The following is a 25,325-nucleotide window of genomic DNA, read 5'->3' on the forward strand; positions in this document are numbered from 1 at the left end:
GCTCCATGAAAACCCACATTACCTATGACCAGACCGGATCACCGACACAACACATCCCTGACAAAGGTAAGTGTATGTATTACGGAACGAAATCTATCCCCGTTTCTGTAATACAGTTAAAAAATTAACAGAAACATGTATAGCAGGGGAGCATGCCCCCCTGCACCCCCACCCCCTACTTAAATATACCAACTCCGAGATCGCACCACATTGCTGAAATGGGAATACATCCCATTCTGCACTACTCACCATTGTTGGGGATGTGTTGTGTTGGCAATTTTGTCTTCATGATCCAATCGTCGGTAATGTGGATTTTTTGGGGATCTGACATGGACCCATTTATATATAGAAGACTTAAGAGCAATGATTAAAAAATTGCCACACCAACACCTGGACCTGGGGTATCCAATGTTTTAAAGCATTTGATCTAGGGACACAGGTTGAGAGCAACCTCTCCTTCGACCACCACATTGCCACTGTGGTCAGAAAGTCCTTCTATGTGGCACATCTCATTGCCAAGAGTTTTGCATCCAGGAAGAAAGAGGTCATCATTTCTTTCTACTCTTCCCTCATTAGACCAATCATAAAGTATAATGCCGCATTTGGCATGTACCTCACTAGACACCTGCAACAGTCGGACAGGCCACAAAACTACCTCACAAAGAAGATCCTAGGCCTTAAACACATGTCCTACATGGCCAGACTCAAAAAACTCCAGCTATTCTCTGTCTCATATCATCTACTAAGAGGCGATCTCTGCTTGACTTATAAAGCCATGTCTGACCAAGCTCTTTTAGAAATGCTACATCTAAGGAAATCCCAATCCCTCCACATACCACATACTCTAGAGACCTCAACCTCATTACTAAAATCAACAGAACATGCTGGAGGGACAGTTTCATAACCCAGAGACTGCCCATGCTCTGGAATAGACTTCCCATACATGTCAAGCAGAGCACCTCACTAGCCCTCTTCAAGCGAAATCTTGATGAGTGGATGGGTAATAGAAAGTTCACCCCGGGGATCACTCCAATGGCTGTACTTGATAGAGGCATTGGGAACTAACAACAGGCAGCACAATGCCAGGGCACTTCTATGGGCTAGGCTTGTAAAGGCCCTAGGGCCATTAGCGTAGTGCACACCTATGAACCTATGAGTATATATGAAACAAGATGTTAAGCAATATAGAACAGGTGGCTCTAATAGCAATGCTCAGTACTGCATGCTTCAAAACAGAATTCTCCAACAAAAAATACTCAGAGCTGTAGTCTTAGCTGTACAGTACTCATGCATGTATTCCAAAAATAAAAAAATGAATGAATAAAATCAAAGGCTGGGTGTATCCTCTTATTTTGTTAGTATTAGTCTGAGGAAACTGTATTCAGACAAAGAATGGTTAGTAAAAGGGAAAAACAATGACTTATACATCATTTTCAACAGCAAATGAACAACTGATACCTCCAGCCATTATGCTGAAGTAACTGCAATGAGCAGTTTCATTCTGAACAATTGACTACAAGCTAAAATGAGCAGTTTGTCCAGAGAATTCATATTTTACTTTTAGGTTCATTTGTTAAGTACTAGGCTAGCTGCCCTTGCAGGCCATTTTAAGCCTATCCAGTTTCCCTTTTTGTGCTCAAAATTACCTATCCCATTTGGTTAGAGATTGTCCTTACCCATCCCATGGTCAATAATTATATATTATCCCTAATGATAATAACTGGGATCATACCATGGATAATTTACGAAGACCCACGCATGGGATAAAGAATTTACAAGTTGCCTCTCCATTAGTAGTACAGGGGGCAGTCCCAGATTAAATTTTCTGTTTCACATCCATAGATCTGAGCTACAGTTGAAAACAGACAGGGATGCATTTTGTTTTATATGGATTTGGAGTCTGTTCCATAGCAGTGGTATCCCCTGTGATATATACCTGCCCCTGCAAACCATTCTTTTGATGTTGCAAAATAGGTTTAGATCCCTAGAATGAGTACTTCTGAAGCCATTTGACTTGTTCTTGTGCAGTAATTCATCAGTAATGAGTCAGAGGATGACTTGTTTGCCAAATACAGGACAACTGTTAGCAGTCTGTAGGATACAGAGTATAGTAACAGAGCTTTGAGTTGGTCCATGTAGGATATGTTGTTTAGGCCTTGTATACTTTTAGTAAGGTGTGATGCCCCGCATTGGCCCAGTAGTCAAGGAGCCTCAATCCTCACCACTGGGAATAGCTAGGGGACATACACACTGGGAGGATGACAAGTGCACATGCAGTAAATTGCAATTTCCCTTAAGAGCACACAGAGATCACAGTCAGTCTAGGGCTGCTTTCCTCCCTCTTTCAATAGATCCTTAATAAGACTCACCACTAACACAGCTATAGGGTTAAGATCTCAGCTGACGGACCAAGCCAAGACCTCCAGCACTCTCTGACAACCAGTGTTTTGTGTAACTGACACACACATTTTGAGATTTGATTTATACACACACACACACACACACATCCACACCACACCTGGGGAAGGCTGGCACAGGTTTAGTACCTATGCTCCCTTCTTCCCAGACTATAAGATAGTTTCCATTACCACCAACCCCTACTTATCAGCTACTATAAGGTCCTTACAAAGGGTGCCCAGTCCTACTGTGTAATGTGACCAAGACTAAGGCTATTTAGGAGTGGCCTGTACCTTGTCACCAAATACATATGCAAGTACTCTAATTGCTTAAATGTGTCTTTCAAATGTCAGCCACAAAGATAGGTTTTAAATGGATTTAATAATAAAAAATAAAAGAACAATACGATACTCAGTAAATCAACACAGTAACTTCAGAGTTCAAAATCACAGGAAATACTTTCAAACAAAATTGCAAGACAGTCTCAAATAAATACAGAAAACATCTAAACTAATCTTTATTATATTCCTATTTATATCTAAAAGAGGTACTATGCCCTAAATCTTACTTACAGCAAGGCAAGTGCAGATGATAATGATAATGAGGGGATGTTCTTGCTAGGTCCAAGGCAAAATACAAAATGCACAGTCTCTCTCTGAGGGAGTTCTTAATTTAATATCAAATATTTTTGCTGGGTTTGCTTGGATGACATCACTTTTTGTCATCTGACTTTATTTCCTAAGCTAAACCCCCTTTTGCCAGAACTAACAGAATTTAACATCTCTGTGTGAAAAATACATATCTCTCAGATGTTTAAAGATATTGGAAGTCATAAAACAATAAAATACTTTTACATTTTAAACCTAGTAATTAATTCTCTCCAAGACAATACAACAAACTTCTGGCTCTAGACATTGTGTCTGCTACACTGAAACTGAAAGATAACATCTCTTGTTTATGGCCCAGCTATAAAGTAACTTAACGTAAACTTTTCTTAAGATTTGCAGGTTAATATTCTGTGTTCCAGCAGGGTACACTGTGGATACATCTTAGCTCAGTAGATAAGATACAGTTCTGTATAAATCATATCAATATTCACAAATGACATAGACTTATTTACAAAATTTCAGATAGCTGCTGGCTGGCAATATCACCTTTTGTTACATTTCTATATAAATCATATTAATATTCTTAAATGACATATAATTATTTACAAAATTCCAGCTAGCTGGGCTGGCAGTATTTACCTTGTGTCACATAAGGTATCTCAGTGGGAATTCCAGTTGTTGCATGTATCTGGACAGATATATGCAAAGGGGGCATTATATTCAATGACTGGCCTAATGAAGGCCTTTTATCTTCCATTTTAATTAGATTTCTTTTTTCCTTTCTAGAGTACTCTAAGAGCTGTTGAGTCAACTAATTTGAATAAAATTGAACTGAAGTAAATATAATTAATCAGCGTACCTTATTTCATTGTTTTTTTCAGCTTTATTCCATTATCATTTTCAATTTCTTTACAATATCTACTTTATACAGTAACCTCTCCCATTTCATTTAACACAAAATATTTTGCCTATTTCTTCTTGTCTTGTTATAGCATATTCTGCAGTTTCCTCCACAACTCTTGAACATTTTTGTCATCTGCCATTACTTCATGCTATTGATAAAGCTACGGACTCAGATGCCATGCTGCATATTTTATTAGAAACTTTTTATATTAGTATATCTTGACATATACTCCCAACTGAAAAGTATTTACCAAATTCTTCATAGTCAGCTGCATGGCACTAAAAAGCAAAACCATATAACCTAGGTGACCAAGGTTTGACTATCTGTTCTGGTACTAGAGGAGCCAGTAATGAGAACAAACAGGGGCAAAAAGGCAATGCTTGCTCGCTGTCCATTTCCGAGGGGGGAGTGTGGAGACCTACTGAAGTACACCCATGTCATGTACTATTGTGGTGACCCTGCAGGTTTCAGGTGAAATTATTTCCATGGTAGATATGTGGGTACTTAGTGTGGCATGCCACCACACAGACATGGGTGTCATTGCACTTCCACTTAAAATTACATAGTCCAGCAAGCTGGAATTTGTTACAAGGACATGCATCAAAAAACACAGATTTTTATGGCACTGCAACTGGACTTACTCCCCTCTGCCTTCCCCATTTGCTTATCTCAAACCTATTCCAAACCTACCACACCACCCCAGGGGCTGACAGCCCTAGGTGACTCAGAGGGCAAGCAGTAGAGATTGGGATAATGGAAGAGCATATAGCAGCTAGTATCTGATAGACAATCTTCAACAGGGAACAAATAATTAATTCTTCGTACACTATACTTGCCTGTGCCATTCCACAACACTCTCCTAAATGTAGTACTTTATTTTGATGAGATCATACACCTTATACAAATATCTTTGTGTTTTGTCCCTCCTTATAAATTGATGTCTCACGAATACTCATTGTTCCATACATTAACTGCATCCTTTTACAAATAATATCTTTTATATATATAGTCACATGTAAATCCTACTTCTGACACATATAATAAAACAAAAGTAGTCAATATGCATAATGCATTGCACAGAATAAAGAATCATAAGTACTTTTAAACATTGTGCTTCATTAAACTTAAAAAAAATGCAGACTACAAGCCCTTTGTAAAACAGAAAAATGTATATCTAGTCAAAAAATTAATGCATTAATGGCCTTTTCCTTTGCACTACCATGTCATTAAGTTCAGCCGAAGAAATAGCTTAGATTGCATTTCTTGAGAGTGGAAACTAACATATTAGTCACTACATATCTAACATCTTTAAATGCACTGCATTTAGCAGCATGATTACTGTAGGCAACTGACACCACTATATTTTCTTTTGGCAATATAAACTCTTACAAATTCATTCATGGAAATGTCTCCTTATTTTACCAGATACTTTGAAATGTATGTATCATTCTTGGTAGTGTGCTCTACCACTTTACTGCTGCAGTCAGTATAAGTCTCAAAGAAGTATTTTTATTTATGAGTTTCTGGGTGATAAGCTAATTTTCGTCATATATGGGTATAATTTTTCCAACTAATTTTCATCAAGCCTTATCTCCAGCTAGCAACCTTTCCTTGTTTTGCCATCTTATGTACTTCCTTACCAGATTCAGCAGCAACCCATTCACCTTCTTTTCCATACTTTAAACATTTTGCAGTACATTTTCGACTGTAGTATGGGTAAAATGTTTGTATAGTTTGTAATATAAGGTTTTGGTTGATTTACGTTATGAATATGATTTTTCAGAGTGAAATATGTTCTAGTTTTGTTGTAAATCTTTCTTTATATTGTAGTCTGTATATTTTAATTGTTATAGCAGAACTTGTCAGAGATTTCGGATGCATGACTAGGCTTAAAAAGGCCATTATGGTTGTTAGCCTAGTAAACACCTATGAACCTATAGGTTCATAGGAGGTTACTAGGGTAATGGCCCTAGGTCATTTACAAGCCTAGACATGTAAAAAGTTGTGTACCCTAATTGATCATAGTTAGATGGTTATTGTTATTAGAGAGATTCTATGATCAACACCGGCTACTCTTGTCCATGAGGGACATAGTTGCCACCTCCAAGGTGAATTAACAATCACCCATCCAATTGTCAAGGTTGCTCTTAAATAGGGTCATTGAGGAGCTCTGTCTCATGTGAAGTGAGAGCTTATTCCAAGGGAGTGGCAATCTTTGAGAGATATATCTATCTCTCCAACATGTTTAGTTAATGTCACAGGCTAGATTGAGATCCCTGGAATGAGTGACTCTTCTCCCATTTGATTTGCAGATGTGCTGCATTTCCATTAGTGCAGAGTCAGAGACTCCACTGCAGGCCAGGCACAGGTCACTTCTCAGCAGCCTGTATGACATGACACAGAATATGGTAACAAGGCTTTCGGTCTTTTCATGTAAGTCATGTTTTAGAGGCTCTGGATTCTCTTGGTTAGAAACAGCTGTGGTCTGTCCAGTCGCTGCCGGTGTCTGGTGAGATATATACAGAAAGGAGCATTGTACTCAATTAGAGTCTGATAAAGGTCAAGTACAGCAGAGTTATAACTTGGATGTAATGCTCTTACTTATGAGATGCACAATGTAGAAGGCTTTCCTTATCACTATGGACACATGATAATCAAAGTTCAGATTGCTGTCAACCTGTGTTCCTAAGCCTCTCACCACTGGATTTGAGCTTAGAGGGGTGCTATCTATTTCATATTTAGCAGGGCCTTCTTCTTTGCCAAAGAGGATAATGAGGCATTTTTTTGCATTTAGTTTTAGTGCATTACTTTGGCACCAATCATTTGTCTGAATCAGCCCCTTCTGCAAAATGTTTACTTTGTTGGGGACTCAATGACTGCACCCAGTTTGCAGTCATCTGCAAACTTGGTAAGCCACAGGCCATCTTCTTTCATCTGGACCTCAGAGAAATAGATTACAAACAGTAGAGGGCCCAGCTCAGATCCTTGTGGTACCCCACTAGTAACTGGTCTACTTGTGGAGGTGGACTCCCAGCTTTGACAGTGTGCATTCTGTTGGGTTGCCAGTTGGCTACCCATCTAGTGGCGTTTGGGTTAATCCCTATCTGGAAGAGTTTCTCAATTATCTCTAACTGGAGGATTGTGTGAAAAGCCTTGGCAAAATGAAGGCAGGTAGTATGTACTGCTTTGCCCTCATCCAGGGCTTTGGTGACATTCTCAAAGATGTCCACCAGATTTAATAAGTGAGATCTACCCTTGATGAAACCAAACTGAATTGAAGAGTTTGAAGGTCATCTCTGTCCTTGTTGATAAGGTCCATGATGATTCTATCCATGGCCTTGAAGATAACGCTGGTTAGGCTTATGGGTAAATATTTTACTGGGTCGGTTGATGGACCCCCTTTGTGCAAGGGGATTACTGTTGCTGTCTACTCTGCTGGAACAAGGCAAGTGCTCAGGCTGTTGTTAAAGGGAGTGCCAAGTGGTTCTGCTAGGTCTTGGTTTAGATTGTTTGCTAAGCAACTTGGGATGTTATCTGGTCCTATAGAGGCTGTGTATTTGGCCTTGGAGAGTTCTTGTATGACCTGTTCTTTGAAAATATTTGGTAGAGAACTAGTATCAGGAATGCTTTGGAGTATGGCTGATGGAGATAGGGGAGTGAAGTAATTGTCAAATCTGTCAGCAAGCAGGTTGGCAATTTCCTCATATTCAGTGTGAGTGGTACCTTCCACACACAGCTGGGCATTCCTTTTTAGGTTTTGGGTGTAGCTAAAGAATGCCTTATGGTTGCTTTTAGCTAGGGATGCTAATTTTGTCTCATAATTAGCCTTAGAGGACTTTACTAGATATCTGATTTGCTTGTTTAAGCTGTGGAGGGTATTCTTCCGGACATTCCCTCATGTTCTTAGATATCAGTTTCTGTTTTGTTATATAACTTAGGTCTGAAGTAGTGTTTGGATATCATCACACGAAAGCGCTAACAAGTTTTCAGTAAACGACAATTTTTGGATTTCACTTTGGCTTCTGTGGTTTGTTGAGCTCACCTTCTTGTGTTTCTTTTGTGGTTTTTAACTCTTAAGAGTTAATTTTTGGTGAATATAACTTATTTATACTTACAGTCCACCAAGGTGACTTATTTTTTTGGTGGGACCTGGTTTTAGTCATGTCAGGTACAGCTGAGTCGATACATTTGTTTAAGTGGCTGTATAGGGCATTTGTGTACTCTCCTACATAGGAGTCATTGATGGTTGTGTTAGCAGGAGTTTTGAAATTGTTATACCATAGCTTAGTAGGCTATAGTTTGCTTTGGAGAAAATTTTCAGTTTTTTTTTTTCTCCTGTGGGGGTGTCAGGTCTGACCTTTACTTCAAATGTGAATGATTTATTGTCTGACATTACCAAGGAGGGCAACACACAAGGACTAGTGCAGTGACCCCCCCCCATGTTGATGAACACAAGGTTTAGGACATCTGAGCCCCTTGCAGGGGTGCAGAACAACTGTCCCAGAGCATTTGAATGAACAAAATCCAGGAGCCTCAGAGTGATCATGTTTGTGCTCATGTAAGTCACCCAATCGATGGAAGGATCGTTGAAATCTCCCATGGCCAAGGTGTTTGGCTGTATACTGAGTGTCTCTAGCAAGTCCAGGTAGGTAGTGTGCTTCTCCTGGTTCATGGCGGGAGACCTGTAGCTAGTGATGATGTGGTAGGGCATTTTGACTATAGTTATTTGGACCTCAAGTAGCTTAAGAGAGTTGTACTGTTTTACCACTCTTGAGGTGTATTTGAATTTAATGAAGATGGAGACACCTCCACCTTTGGTTCTTTAATGCTCATTTTGAGGTCTAAACATGTGAAAAACATTATAACGTTGTGTGGCTGGGATGCTGTCTTTAGCCTTTCACGGTTGTTCAGTTGTGTTATTAGCTGACTGATCATGAAATTTTATTATATTTACTTTTACATTTGGTGAAGTTAACTATTTCTGAATATACACACATATATATATATATATATATATATATATATATATATATATATATGTGTGTGTGTGTGTGTGTGTGTGTGTGTGTGTGTGCATGCGTTAATCTTATAATTTCATTACTGTGTTTATTTATATATCTATATATCTATATATATATATATATATATATATATATATATATATATCCTTATCTTTATGTATGCAATCACTTCATATTAACATTTTTCTTTTAAATAATTTTATATTTCACATTTCTTAATAGAGTTACACACAAAGTCTACTTTATTTGGAATGCTTTCCTTCTACACTCTTCCACTTAGAGGACGAAACGCTATCAAAGAATAGTATTATTTGTGAAATCATTTGACAAATTTTAAAACTCTACATCCTTAAATAACATCTTAGATAATCCACCATACTAATTTTAGTATCTCTTTACCATTTACCAACAAGCCAGCATGATCAGTAAATCTATACTACTTCAATGTAACAAAATTAAATTCAGGTTTCCTAGAAGTCAGATTACATGTCACAGCTGTCATTTGTCGATCAAACTCATTTCTACAGTTAACAATTTAACAAACCAAGCTGTTAGATAAATAGTGCCAAACGTACCTTGGTAGAACCTCTACCTAAACTGTTTAACTTGAGCCTGGCTGCAGCCTTATTTCCAGAAGTATGGGCATACAGAAATGGTGATGCAACTCCTAGAAGGTAGCCATACTGCCAGTCCTGGAAACTGTAGGCTTTTCAGCCTGACATGTTTCATTTTTAAGGTCACTGAACACATTATAAGAGATTTTATTAGCATCGACATTAAAAGTCTCATCATGCTAGAATGACAGCAATTTGGTTGTGTTAAAGGTAGACCTTGTCTAATGAATCTGGTTAACTTCTTTGTGAAGAAAACACCAACTGTTCATTGTGTTCACACTGTTCACAGAGCTTACTTTGGTCTGATCAATGAATTTGAAACCAGCCCTCATGCTACCATAGTTAATGAAATAAATGCATTACAAATGCATCCATTTTGGTAAGATGGAAAGCAAATTGACTAAAAGACAGAACCCATATGGTGTGGGTGGCAGAGGCAGTATCAAGGTACAGGTAGGTAATCAGTGGTGTCTCACATGGTCATAGGTCATGTCTTAGAACAACTGGTATGTCTAAATGCGAGAGTTGTAACTTTTGCAGACATATGGAATGCACTAATCAATTCAATATTAACAACAGAATCTACAAATTGAAGGCCAGATATAATTGTAACAGTAAATTTGTTGTTTATCTGGCTAAATGTTCTGTTTGCCCCGTCTTCTACGTGGGCAAAACTGAACGTCGCTTGAGGGACAGGGTTTACGAACACCAGTATGCCATTTCTCATAATAAGGACAATAATGCATTGGCTAAACATGTCCACGTGAACCCTGCACACAAGTTTAAATTCTTGGTCATTGATCAATTTATTCAGGACATTAGGGGTGGTCCTGCCTCGTTCAAACTGGAGGAATTGGAGCTGCTGTGGCAGATTAGGCTGAATGCCTTCAATTTCCCAGGTTTGAATGAGGCTTGTTCTATCTCTTGTATACTAAAATTAAGGAGTCTACAAAGATAGTTACACTATATTAACCACTGTTATTATTTTATTGCTAGATAATTTACTTTGTATTAATTATTCCTAGTTTAAAGACTTCCCTATTTTTTTAGGATTAGTCATATGTTAATGGTATTAGTGCTATTTTGACACAGTGTAGGTTGTGTTGAGTCACAACATGTTCACAACTTTACAAGTTTAGTTTCGGCTGCATGTTTCTATAATGTTTAGGCTTTTTATTATGATTACATTTTGTCTTAAAGATTTAAAATTTTTTTGGGACATAAGTCATTTTAGATGGCTTAAGTATTTTTTATTACGTTAAATGTTTCATTGAAGCTTTGCATACATTTACACTAATTAAGTTAGTATATCTTTAAATGTGGACACGCTTTCCCGCACTTTCTTGTTTAAATGTTTGGGTCCTGTGTTGCTACACTACTTTCTGATGAAGTTTGTTGGAGAACAAACGAAAAGCGCTTAAAAGTCCTCTGCATTCTGCTTAACATTATTTTTGATTGTTTGTTCCTTGTGGAATAAAGCTTTTATCCAGTTTGGAGCCGTCCTGTCAATTTTGTATTTTCAAATCCCTCTTTGATAGACAAACCATTCAGCAAGAGCTCACACTTAGAAATGCATATTATATTGAAAATCGGTTTAAATTAAAAACTAAAAAAAATGCAGATCTAAAAGATTATAATCCCCTTGTATTCAGCATTGATCAGACCAGTTATAAAATACAACCCCATCTTTGAGATATACCATACCAGATATATGAAAAAGTTGGAAAGACCTCAGAGTTCCAAACAAAGATGACAACCAGTTAAATGTCCGTAATCTACAAGAACTGTCCCTTTTTTCTCTTTCTTATAGCCTCCTCAGAAGAGACTGATGCCTTCCCTGGGCTTCTGAGCAATCATGGATCCCGTAGTACAGGATCTCTTGTTCCTTCACAAATCAGTCTTGCAAATACCAGAACAAGGCATCTAAACCTACAGCAGTAGCTCAATAAAACAAGGTTGTGAGACAGATTCATGACTCAACATCTCTCTCACCCCTGGAATCGAATCCTGTCTGCAGAAAAAGCAGTGTGAGACATTATCTTCCTTCAAATACAAGCAGGATAATTGAAAGGGTATTCATAAATGCACATAGGCATAACTGGCCTAGCCCTTTTCATGGAGGGAGGTACTGTCTAGGGTGGGAATAGGTAAGGCTTAATGGCCCTAAGAGTCATTAGCCTTGAACATCCTATAATTTCTGTAATTCCTACAATTTGTTACAGATGTTTTCTAATTAAATCAGGTTGTTAAATTTTGCACAGTTGCATTATCTTTATATATTTTTCTAACTCTCTGCATATAACCCTATACACTACAATTTTGTACATAAGTATGCTGTGATTAAATAATTTATATTTCTTGTTATGACTCCCTGATTAGCAAACATATTGATTTATCTAATCAAATATTTATTCCAAATAATGTCTGCTAACAGTATCTGTTTTATGTAATTCTAGCACTTTCTGAGCCTCCTTTACTTTATTTACCAAACTAGTCGCTCTAGTTGTATAATTGAACTGTATAATCAAAAAGATATCCCCATTTTGCTCAGATTTTGCTTTTTATCAGCCATTCTTGAAAGAAATGCAGACATTCCAAAAACTCTGCATTTAACTTTGTAGTCAGTGAAAAAAATATATTGTTTTCTTCAGACTTAACACCATGTACACTTTCCATGCAGTGCTTTGTTATTTTAATATGCACTATCTTGACTTCCAGTGCTTTCTACCCGATCTTTCCCCTTCACATTTTTGTATCATCTACCATCCTCTGCTTTACATTCTTTACTCACACCAGCACAGTACAAATTTATTAAATGTCTCAGTTTTAACCTCACCATGTGTTGTGATAGTTTTTGATATTTTTGCTTTCCAGAAGAAAATAATTTATTCATTTGTTATCCTTTTCACATCTAGAGTAATTTCCATGAAAACAACTTTCATTTTATGGTCAACTGTTAATAATATTCTATACCACTTGCATAAGAATGTTGTATTTCATATCTTTTTTTTTTTTTGCTTAAGAAAATTTTTATTAATTTAACATATTTACAATATATACATAGAAAGGAAAAAATTCAGCATTGTGTACTGTTATACAGTGGTAGAAATACATTAACTCATCAAGGTAATTTTATACAATTAAATATTCTGATTACTTCTTTTTCAGTTTTACATAATATTGCTGTTAAATTTAAAAATTATTTGAACGTAGGAACTGAGTTCGATTTCCAATTGTTTTGCAATAACTTTTCTAGCAACTGCCAAGAGAGCCCAAAGCATTTTACTTATCTCTTCCCAATATGCATTTCATTTTTCACAGAAAGAATCTTGTACTCGAAAGCTGTGCAGTGTTGCAGTTTATTGAATAAATGCATTATTTTGTGAAATGATTGGTCTTTTGGTTTATTGTTTCTCTCTTTTAAATATACTGTACAGTCCGTTTAGCTGGTTATTTATTATTTATTTTTTTTTTTGGATATTTTCATTGGTCTTTTGGATATCCAGCATGCCTCACAGACATACTTATCAGCTGGCTTATTCATTTAAATTTCGACTGTGACTATGAGTAATAGTCACCTCCACAGCTTTTTAACAGTGGGAAAAAATCCATTCCTCCTAATATCTTCATCTATAAAGACATTTAATGAAGCTACCACCAGCTCCTTGAATGCTCATGAGGATGAATTTTTAAAGAAGCTACATTCATTACAGTCCACTCTTGAATGGCATAAAAAATTATAATGGCAGAGGCTAACATTCACAGCTTACCTTGAAATGAGCATTATACCAAGGGGGCTTAGAGTGACTAAAATGCCTACTTATGGTACAAATATCCTGACTTGCTGAAAAAGTGGCAAGAACTGAATTTACAAGTGAGTGATAACTATATGATTTTGATGAATGAACATTTCACTAATGTTGAAGCTGAACTCATCTCAGAGATAGATAAGCTTGAAGACAGTATTGTAAATTCAGCTGAATGTAATTGTATGCTGACAGAGTATCAAGGTATGTCAGACTGTTTAAAAGTTTTGAGAACTCCCTGATTGCTATGAAAAAATGTAAACTTATCAGAGACTTAAATGACTTTAAAAATGGTCATGCATTTTCCTGGCCAAAGACTGAACATCAGTGCCATCATTTCTCTGAAAAATTAGCAAAACAATTTTCTGTAATACAAAATTCAGTTATTCATTCTGGTGCAGCTATTACAAGTAATACTGTAGATCATGATGATGCCAGTGACATTCCGACACATATAGGGGAAGCAGTTAATGCTTTGGACTCTTTCTGTGTGTGTGAATGTAATGTTCAGGAAGAAAACACACCTACAATGGAAGATTCACAATCTGTTATTTTGACTGAAACAGTGAGAGTGGAAAAGACTAAAAATAGAATGTGGATTATATGAAAACAAAGGTGCAAGACAGAAAATACTGATTTTCTTAGGGAAGAGCAAAGTACAACTGAGTCTCCCAATACATATACAGTAACCAGTGAGATCTATGAGCAGAGGAAGGACTCAGAAGCGGGAACTGATCATAGAACCAGCTACACCAGCGCAAATGGGACCAAATACACCTATAAAATATAAGTAAAAAGTAACTTGAAGCAAAAAGAACTGAATGTTATTGGACACACCATAGTTAATTTATCTAGTGTACAGTTCCAAGATGTTGAATTGAAAGTTCTGGATAGAGGCTTAACATTCATTCCATCAAAGGATGGATGTTTGAGTGATTGTTTAACTGACCTTTGATTATTTGGGAGAAATTTGAACTTGAAACTTATGTTTAAAAATGAAAGTAGTTGTTATGATGGAGCATTGAAGAGAGCCAGTACCTTTATACCTAACTGCTCTTCTACAGTTAATGCTTTCTTTAAAATGTGTGAAAATTATATTTATGATTTGTTTTTTTAAGAACAAAGCTAATAATTATTTTAACTTAGAAAATGATGAAAGTGCTACTTAACCTGTGTATTAGAAGTAATGTTGTTATAAAGCAGGCAGATAAAGGAGGAAAAACTGTAATAATGGATGAAACAAAATATAATCAGTCTATGTTACAACATTTGGAAGATAATCATATTTTCAAGAGAATTAATATAAATGATTTAAATAACATGATTTGTAGGGTAAAATCATTTCTTTATGACTAATTGATGGAAGGTACAATCACACCAGACTTGTATAATTATTTACTCCTCATCCTGTCTGCCATATACTATATGGCCTTTCTAAAATACATAAGAATCTATCTTCCCCACCCATGAGACCTATAGTATCAGGAAGGAGATGGGTAGCTGCAGCTATATCAAAATATCTTAAACAGCAACTGAAGCCAATATTAATATTTAGTAACAGTTTTATAAGAGATACCAGCAATTTTCATATTGCTCTGAAAAGCTATTTGAATGTCAGACAGATAAATTATATTTTATTAGTGACAATGGATATAAAATCTCTATTTACTGTTATTCCTAATGATTCTGGTATTCAGTAAGTAAGAGAGCTGTTAGTTCATCACAGTGACTATTTGCTAAGTAAAATTTCATATATTTTCTCTATGTTAGAGATAGTACTGGAAAATAATGTATTTTCCTTTGCAGAGGCTTACTATCACTAGTCACTGGGAGTGGCTATGGGCACCCTAGTGGCAAATAGTTATGCTAATTTGGTGTTAACACGATGGGAGGAACTTTATATTTATTATATAAATACATCATGTATTACTTTCAAGAGAAGTCAGCTAAAATGTTAGAAAAGGTTCATGGATGACATCTTCCTTCTATGGGAGGGTGATAGTGGATCCTTGGAAACCTTTGTGCAAGAATTACATGAAATCTTAGCCTTCCTTGAATTCAATTTAAAGTTTTTGAAAGAAAGTATTAATTTTTTAGATATCACATTATGTATTATTATGAGGAGCTGCATACATTGATGCATAGAAAAAGTGTTCAGACGACTAGATATGTCCATGCTGATAGCATGCACTCCCAACATGTTTACAAAGGGGTTGTTAAAAGTCAAATGCTATGTGCTAGCAGGTTATATACTGGAGAGGAAGGACATTTAACTGTAGCATCAAAGGTGTGGTGTATGTGGCACTGTACCAAAATTGCCCCAGTTCTATATAGGAAAAACAAAAAATAGTTTTAGAAAAAAGGTTTACCAACATGTTTATGACATTCAGAAAAAAAGATTCTAATAATGCATTATATAGTGATATTTCTGAATATGAAGGGCATTCTTTTAAATTCACTATTATTGACCATGTAGATCTTGGTCAGAGGGCAGGCCAGCCGACAATTATTTAGAGTACAAAAAATTGCTGTAGCAACTATGTACTAATGCCACAGTATACCCAGACCTAAACAAAAGTATATCTATTAGTTCTGTTTTAAGGTTAAACATTGCTAGTGCTTTGTGAAGTGCCATGATAAGCCCCACGTATTTTTATTTTCAAATTTTATCTTTATATATTTTTCATTCTTATTTTTCTTTTGTTTGGAAGAATTGGCATTGGATTTGACTGCTCTTGTCTTGAAATGTTTGTTATGGTGTTTTGGTGTCAACTGATGCATATTACATACTATACCATATTATATATTATATTTTTATGCTTCAAGATGAAGGACCTCTTAATTGTTTAGTACATGCTGTAATTGGATTATTGATGGCTGGGGTATTTTATCTTGTTCTTATTTAAGCTGTAACTAGTGATTTGTACTTCATTCTGATGAAGTCTCGCTCCATGAGGATGAAAGCACTTAATAAAATTATAAAACCGTGACTCTGCCTCAGGCTTCCACCTTTTTGTGGTCATAACTTAAGTTATTTGAATATTGTATATCTTTATCTATCGAGTGTCTTGCAAGAATATGTCTTGCTTATTTAATTTTGGATTTCTTAATGATTTCCTCTTTTTGCCATCATTTAATCCATTTACATTTATAGATAATAGATTAAAACTATTCATACTGTGTACTTAAAAAGATTTCTTTAAAAAGATAATATGACACATTTATCTACCATATTAATTTAATTATATAAAAAACTCGATTCCTCCAACACTATCTTAACATTCCACATTTTTATTCTTCCTTTCTACAAACTAAACAACTAAAATAGCAAAACAAAGACAAATATGCAACTATAACTGCATATATTGCTAATAAAACACAACCTAGCATGGATACCAAAGTTCCTAGTTTGACTACTGAATAAACTACTGTGCTATCATGCTACCTACCGACACCTAAAAATTCAACAACAAATAGCTAAAAGCTACTGTGACTTACAAATAATTAATATAATATTATATATGTAGGTCAAAAATAATGAGAGACTATTAATTTAGTTATATATTTTACCTTTTAAAATTATTCCCTCATTACTACATACAGTTTTAATAATATTCCTCTATTAATCACAAATATTAAATAATCCAATAAATAGTATATTATATACCTATTTATATAATAGTATCATACATGCCCAGTAAATAGTCCTAAATTATCCACTCATTCAACATTATTATAACTAAATCTATAAATAAAAAAGTATAGCAAAGTGAGACTGAATACATAAACACATCTATAAACTTCCAGGTGACAGGTAATCTTATCATACTAAGCTATAATACAAAAGGGAAATCAACACCCATTTACATATTTATCATGCTAAAAGGTACACACATATTTTATAGACCTAACAAAAGCTCTAAATTATTTTTTGAAGTACAAATGTCTATATGTCAACATTTAGTAACACTCTTAACATGATAAATATCAAAATATTTTAAAAAATCCTTTAGCTTATTAAACTACTTCATAAAAATATCTATCTTGCTGTTTCTATGGAGTCAAAAATATTTGTAACCTATATTATATTCAAAAGTTACAATGTGTCAATTCAAATTCCATTCTCCCTTCCTGGATTCAAACCTTTTGAAAAATCGACTTTACTTTCTATCAAACTGAATGTTTGATTCAGCAATAAAACACTCAAAACTTCAGCTTTGACTTCTGAAATAAGTTATTTCAAGTAGTCTTAATGAATCTAAAAGCATGCACCATGTAAAAAGCTTCTAAGTTCACATATCCAAGCTTCAAGTTTCAGCTTTCAGATTATTTTCAAATATTTCTATATGGTTTTCTATGTAAATTATATGAAATCTTCTACATTCACATTTCTGTTATATGCAGGTATATGTAATAGACATATTTCTTAAAATCAGTTTATTTAAACATGTTATTTGACTTATTTTGTTACTAGTATTCTGCCTTATTATATATATATCTTGTTTTTTTCTAAAATCTCCCATCAAAGAGCTATTTATTCATCAGCTCTCTATTAAAGATTATAGCATTTGTACATATTTCTTAACTTACTGATACTGCTGTTTTATTAGTCTTACACAGTAAATATTGCATTCCTTGTGCATATGCATATTATTCATAAGATGTTTACTCTTATTCATTCTTGACTATATGTAAAAGAATTCCTGTTTGTTTAATTTGAATGTGTGTGTTTTAGCCATTGAGAACTGCTGCTCTTATCTAAGTTTCATATATTGACATCAGAGTTTGACTATAGCATGTGAAAATGACGACTTACAGCACACAGTAGCTGTTAATTTCATCTGTAAGTTTCTCATTCCTCCTAGTTATTTTAAGTTGTTCTAATCAGTAAAAAAACATCTATCTTTACTTCTTTCAATTAATATGTACAGTTAATATGTATAGTTAGGGTTAATAACACTAAAGCATAAGCTATTAACACTCAAAATGTAAGCAAATTATACCTTACAACATCTCAGTATAAAACATTAGTATAGGTCTTGTCAATTCTTTATTTCTAAGAAAAGAAAAAATGTGTTATGTTAAGTAGATTTCATACATATTTAATTGAAAAAGAGAATGAAAAGAACTTTATTTTCTTTTTTCACAGACATTAGTGATGAACTTTGACATAGATTTTCTTCAGGACAGCTCAAGGCGAGAAGTATCCAGCATTTTGACAGAAATAGAACAATTTTTGTTCTCAAGCTTTCTCTAAGTGTCATTTGATTCATAAATGACTTTGGAAAGGAATGTGTTACACAGGAAAAAAGAAAACAAAATCACCAGGCCTTTATCATTACTAACTAGCATATTACTTAGATCTGACATCCACTTAACCCAGCAATGCACATACTAAGCAAAGTTGAACAGATAAAATAAAATTCTTAACTTATATAGTCTTAAAGTTACCAATTTTATTCCTTATAATTTAATGACATTCTCTTACATTGCATTTCATTTCTCACATCTGAAACCACAGTATTGTAGAAATTTCATGTAAATGGTCAGGAATAAGAGTTCACATCACCCTGCCTTTCTAAATGTTTCTCCTCCACAAACTTCACAAAAACATTTTGACAGCTTAACATACTTTGTTTTTTGTCAGCATAACTTGAATATCAAAGTTTTTATAGTTTACACTTTATGCAAGCATGCCCATATTCTATACCAAAATTATATTAAATGTTTTCTTTTCCCACAACACAAATATTTTATTTTTTTCACATGTTATACCAGCTTACAGAAACTTCTATAGTCCTCAATAGAAGCATAGACACTTGTTCTGGCCTAGAATGAAAATGCCAAGTAAATGCCGAATGTTTTTCTTTGACCTATGATTTTGCTTGATTTTTGTAGATTCCTAAATGCTGCTTTCATTTAAAGCAGACTCTAAGTATTACAAACAGTACATCTCTTATTTAACCAAACTGCTATTAATATATCTGCCTTCGTTTTTTAAGTAGTAGCCACATTTTGTTCATGGTTATGATACCCTAATCGTTATAAATATTGCTAGTGGTTATCTATATTTTTTCATCTAACCATTTCTAGAATAAGCTCAGAAACAAATATTTAACTAATCTCAAAAAATCTCCTTCTGGCCACAACAAAAAGACCAACATGTCTTTTAACAAATGCATGTTCATGGAGAAAAGACATACTATACAGGAAAAATACTTAAATATTTAAAATATGTATTAAGAACTTTAGTACTTAATTCATGGACATCTGCAGAATAACAAATCCACCTCAAAATCATAGAACTTTATAACAAACTACATAATCACATGACTTCACATGACAAAAACACTATTTTTTTTGCATAATGTTTAACTTCTTAAAGGTATTAATTTCAAATTGCTTTTTTTTGCTTATCTGATCATTCAGCCCTGGCCAAATAACATTTAATTTCAACTGCCAGAAAAATTATTTTTCTTCTAAAATAGTTTCATAATCACCTCCCCTGTGGTTGATATAAACAATGTCCAAAACTGAAAATACTTTAAAAAAAGTGTGCATTCAACATCTCTATACAAAAAATAGTACATTCAACATCTCTATACAAAGTATTGTTACATTCATCTGTTTTATATTTTAAATATAAATCTGTTTATACAATGGTCTGATAGTCTTTCAAACATAATTACAGGTTGAACACATAGCCATGTATACAACAAAGATGCACTTACAATTAACATGTTCCTTTATTGCAATAATTGTTTCATAATTCTCTACAATAATATGTGGATCTTCTGAGATATACCTACAATATTTGTATGTTCCACATTTAAAAAAAAACCCTTGTCTTTTTCCAGAAGAGGGATTATTTTTATTTTTATTCACTTTAGGAATGCCAAAATGACTTCCTAATCTAGAATGTTTTATTTTTAAAAAATATACAACTCAACATCTAATTTTCCCTGACACTACAAGTCTAATAAACAAGAATTAATTCATTTATAAGCTATATTTAATTCACTAAAAGTTGATTGTTCATAAGTTACATCATCATCTAGCATGCTCAACAAGGAGGTTATGTATTTTATCTCTTCCTTTAATACTAAACCCGCATTCATGTCTGCTTTCTTAATTTATAAATATGTGCCCCTTTTTAATTCATCTAACAATAACTGTTTACTCAACACCATACTATGAAACTCCCTAAAACAAACATTTTCAACCGAGACCAATGTATATTTCCAAACACTTGTATTACTCTCACTTTTGAATAATCACTACAAATAAATTATAAAGTCATAGAATACTTTCTGCTACTTTAGAAATATAATATTCTGCATCACTGTTGTTATTCTCCTAAAGAATCTGCATACAGAATCCCACTTTACTGTTATTTCTTGAACTTACCCCCTGCTTTGTTATCATCCCGTTCCACTTTGAATTATAGCTTTTTTTGTTTGTGTTATGTATGTTGGTCTTAGCTGTGTGGCTGTAAAATATCCCATAAATCAGGTAATGCTAAACACTTTGTTCTATTGGAAGGATCATCTTGTCTTACTTGACCCTTGTCCCCTTCCACTCCCAGATAAAATCCTTCAATTCTTTATTAATTACTGTCCATAACTTATCCTCTGGTTGATAAAAATATGCCTGACCTGTATATAAATCTAAAGGGACTAAAACAATTTTCACTACTTGAATCTTGCTATCCATATCCATAAACAAAAGTTTCCAGTTTCACGTTTTTTGTATTATCTATTGTTTAGTCTATTCCCACATACCCTTAGCTGCCATAACATAATTTTTTTAATCCATCCTCCAAATACTTAATTTTATCCTGTCCCCATAAATAAGGGTATTGCTGAATCAATTCATGTATGGGTGCATAGTTTATAGCAATAGCCTTTGTTTTGTTTTCACTAATTTTATATGCCAAAAAGAATTGAAACTGTTGCAGAATGTTCCACAATACTGATGACTGCAATTAGGGATGCAGACAATAGGGAAGAGAGGGCTGGAACTTACTGAAGAAGACTGGCAAAGGAAACAAAGTGTCAGGAGCAATACCTAGAGAGGGAAAGATAATAGGATGGGAAGAGGCTAAGAAGACATTTTGGTTGCAGGCTAGAGACTGCCTTCCTTGTCAGGGACTGATATCAGAGTATAGGCAAAGAGGGATAAGGGCATCCTATGTGAAAGACCTGCTCTGGTAGAGATTTTAGTTGCATCTAGAACAGAAGATGATGATAAAAAAGGGATAATTAAGGAATAATTAATAGAGCATATAAAACATTGCATGATAACTATAGGAGTCAAACAGAGGAGGTCAGAAAATATTAGAAAGAGAGATTGGATAAGAAATTCATAAAGTAGCAATGGATAGGAAATATGCATGTTTTGCAAACACGCAACAAAGCCAAGAATGCTTAGAATTTTTGCTATTAAATGTTTGCATGGGTATTCTTATACCCTCAGCAGACTCCAAAGAATTTATTGTCACGTAGATGGCAAATTTTGGAGATGTGATATTGAAGAAAGAAGTAACTGGGAACATATGTTTTGGGAGTGTAATAAGTTGTCAGACTTTAAAAATTCTCTGTGGAGTATTCTGTCAGAAATATTGGGTCAGCAAAAGTGTGCAACTAAGGACATGATTTTTTGAGCTGGGATACAGGATCTGAATTGCCTAAACATAGTAAGGCCTTGTTAAGTTTAATTCTGGTGGCTGCCAAGAAAGCAATTACTAGAACATGAAAATCAAAGTTTAAACCAGGTATATTTGTAGAATATTGTAAAAGAGATAGAAGAACTGGAAGTGAGATGTGTAGAAATAGGTAGGAACAAATTACATAGAAAAAAGAAAATTATGCAAACAATACATGCAGAGTAATGCTTTCGAGGAGGAAATTAATTTAAGGGAAGGCAGAAATTGATCAATTTATGTCATGTTGGATTGATGATAATTGTATGAAAGAATATATGTCATGTATAAAGTCTGTAATTTCAGAGTTGGAATAAATAAATAGCAGGTGGTGTGAGGGGGTACAAAGTGACCTGTTTTAAAACTTATCATCCAAGGAATAATCTCAGAGCATGCACAGCATCTCTGAACAGTATTAGTGACAACATTTCATTGATTTGACGGTTGCCACTATACCCAAATGCATATACACACACACACACATATGCATATATATATATATATATATATATATATATATATATATATATATATATCTCTCTCTCTCTCTCTCTATATATATATATATATATATATATATATATATATATATATATATATATATATATATATATATATATATATATATGGGTCTAGGACTTTTGATCGAATGATCAAAAGTCCAAAACCCAAACGGCCGGGCATACTTACGCGAAAGTGCTTTTCACCAAAGAAGCACTTTCACATAAGTATGCCTGTTGCCGAGGCCGTACTACGGTGCAGATAAGGGAAAATTCCTTTTTCCCCACTGTAGTGCAGTCTCGGAGGGAGAATATTAAAGTAGGGGGTGTGGGGGGTGCAGGGGGGCAAAGCCCCCTGCCAAAACATTAATGTAGTGTTATTTTTATTTTTTAGTAACACGCTTTAATAAAAGCACTTTTTCGATAAAAGCACTTTCGTTAAAGTGTATAAAGTATATATATATATATATATATATATATATATATATATATATCTGTATATATATATATATATATATATACTGTATTTACATCAGTAGTTATATATTGTTAAATTCCTTTCTTCAGAGACCTACATTGCTTTTTATTAAAGGTATAAACAGCACTAAAGCTACAAATATCAAGATATAAAGAAATATACCTGCAATGTTTACTGAGATCAGATGGTAGATGAGACAGGACAATCATGACTATATGTATTTTCATTAAAGTTTCTCAGTTTTTTAAAATGTATTATTGTTGTTAATTGAAATATTTGCACTCTACAGCAGGTATGCAAAAGCATGTGCACAGTATTGTTAGATAAATCTGTATATTCCAAAAACATTCTTAGGCTCATAGGTTCATATGAGGTTACTAGGGTAGTGGCCCTAGAGACTTTATAAGCCTAGCCATGTTAATCCCAAGTCTCCCCATTTGTTTTTTTTGGGTAGTTCACAGAATGAATTTATGCACAGAGAGGATCTCTGATCAACACTGGCTACCCCTGCCAATGAGGGACATGGGTGCCACCCCAAGGGCAAATATTCAGTCTCCCATCCAGTTATCAAGGTTGTGTTTGATTAAGGCTCATTGAGTTGCCCTGTTTTACATGAATAGGAAGTCTATTCCAGAGAACCGGCAGTCTCTGTGAGACATCTCTGTCTCTCCACCATGTTCTGTTGATGTCACAAGTTTGGTTGAAATCCCTAGAGTGAGTGACTCTTGTTCCATTTGACGTGTTGATGTGCAGCATTTCCATTAGCACAGGGTTGGAGATTGCCCCATAGGCCAGGAACAATTCACCTCTCAGCAGCCTATACAATACAGAGTAAAGTGATAGGGCATTCAGCCTGTCCATGTAAGTCATGGTTTGGAGTCCTTGTATTTTCTTAGTGAGAAACCTCTGAGGACTATGAGATACATGCAAAAGGGTGCATTATACTCTATGAGTGGTATGATGAGGGTCGAGTACAGTGGTGTTATAATATCTCCTGACCTGGATGCTGTGCCCTTGCTTATAAGGTGCACAACATAGAAGGCTTTCTTTACCACTGTGGAAACTTGGTGGTCAAAGTTCAGATTGCTGTCAAACTGTGTTCCCAAGTCTTGCATCACTGAGTTGGAACTCTGGGGGTTGCTATCAGTATTGTAATTTGTAGAGATTTATCTTTTGCCAAATGGAATAATAGTGCATTTTTTGCATTTAATTTTAGACCATAGCTTTGGCACCAATCATTTCTTTGTGTTAGCCTGTCTTGTAATATGTTGACATCATTAGGGAATTCAGTGATTGTTCCCAGTTTGCAATCATCAACGACCTTGGTGAGTCAAAGGCCATCTACTTTGGCCTGGACTTCTGAGAAATAGATGCCAAACAGTAAGGGACCCAGCACAGACCCCGATGGTACTCCACTGCTGATGGGTTGACTGCTAAAGGTGGAGTCACCAGTTTTGACAGAGTGTGTTCTGCCATATTTAGTAACATAAGGGTTAAATGTAAGGGTTCTCAGTGATGCCAGAATGGGAAATTGTGTCAAAAGACTTGGCAAGGTCAAGATAGGCAGTGTCTACTGTCTTACCTTTGTCCATGGCTTTGGTGACTTTCACAAAGAAGTCCACCAGGTTTAATAAGCATGACCTACCCTTAATGAAGCCAAACTGGGTTGAGTCCAGCATCTGGAGGTTGCCTATATCCTTGTTGATAAGATCCATGATAATTATTTCCATGGCTTTGCAGATGAGGCTGGTTAGACTTATAGGTCTGTAGTTTCAGTCAGTCGATCATTCATTTTTCCTATTCATTCTTGGATTAGCAGATATTTCACTACATATGATTTCCATGTTAACATTTGACTTTGAGTTTAAAAATAATTCTCAATTTTGGTACACATCTCAGTCTCACAGAGACATTCAATTCCCTGCCACACAAAGATTACATATAAACTTTGAGAGCTTACCGTTAATTCTTACATAATCGTATGGACTCACTAATGGTTTAAAGGGAGAACCAAAGTGGTGAGGGCGGGTAACTAATTCTTCACACTGTTTGAGCTTAACTACAGTAGGACCCATAGGGATCTGTTTTCAGTTTCTGGATCACTAACCTTGCTGGTGACAGCAGACTTAGTACAGTTATCCTTCCCCCTGATAGTATTGTTGCTTCAGCCCTGTCCTCCAGTGTAACTCAACCCTGGTTTAAAAACAATATGGCATGATGCTCATTACAGACAAAAACAATGTAATCAGCTGTGGGAAGCAAATATTTCCTCCAGTCTGTTATACTGGGAGTACCC

The 25,325-nt window shown here is 34.9% G+C and overlaps 1 protein-coding gene across 1 annotated transcript in view; it reads left to right on the forward strand.

Annotated features, from left to right (window-relative positions):
- Positions 1–25,325, forward strand: part of ANO3 (anoctamin 3) — a 3,574,693-nt gene that overhangs the window by 2,235,636 nt on the left and 1,313,732 nt on the right. The gene's annotated exons all lie outside the window — the stretch shown is intronic.

This window comes from Protopterus annectens, chromosome 17.part0 (assembly GCF_019279795.1).
Source record: "Protopterus annectens isolate FY-2018-M chromosome 17.part0, PAN1.0, whole genome shotgun sequence".
NCBI lineage: Eukaryota > Metazoa > Chordata > Ceratodontiformes > Protopteridae > Protopterus > Protopterus annectens.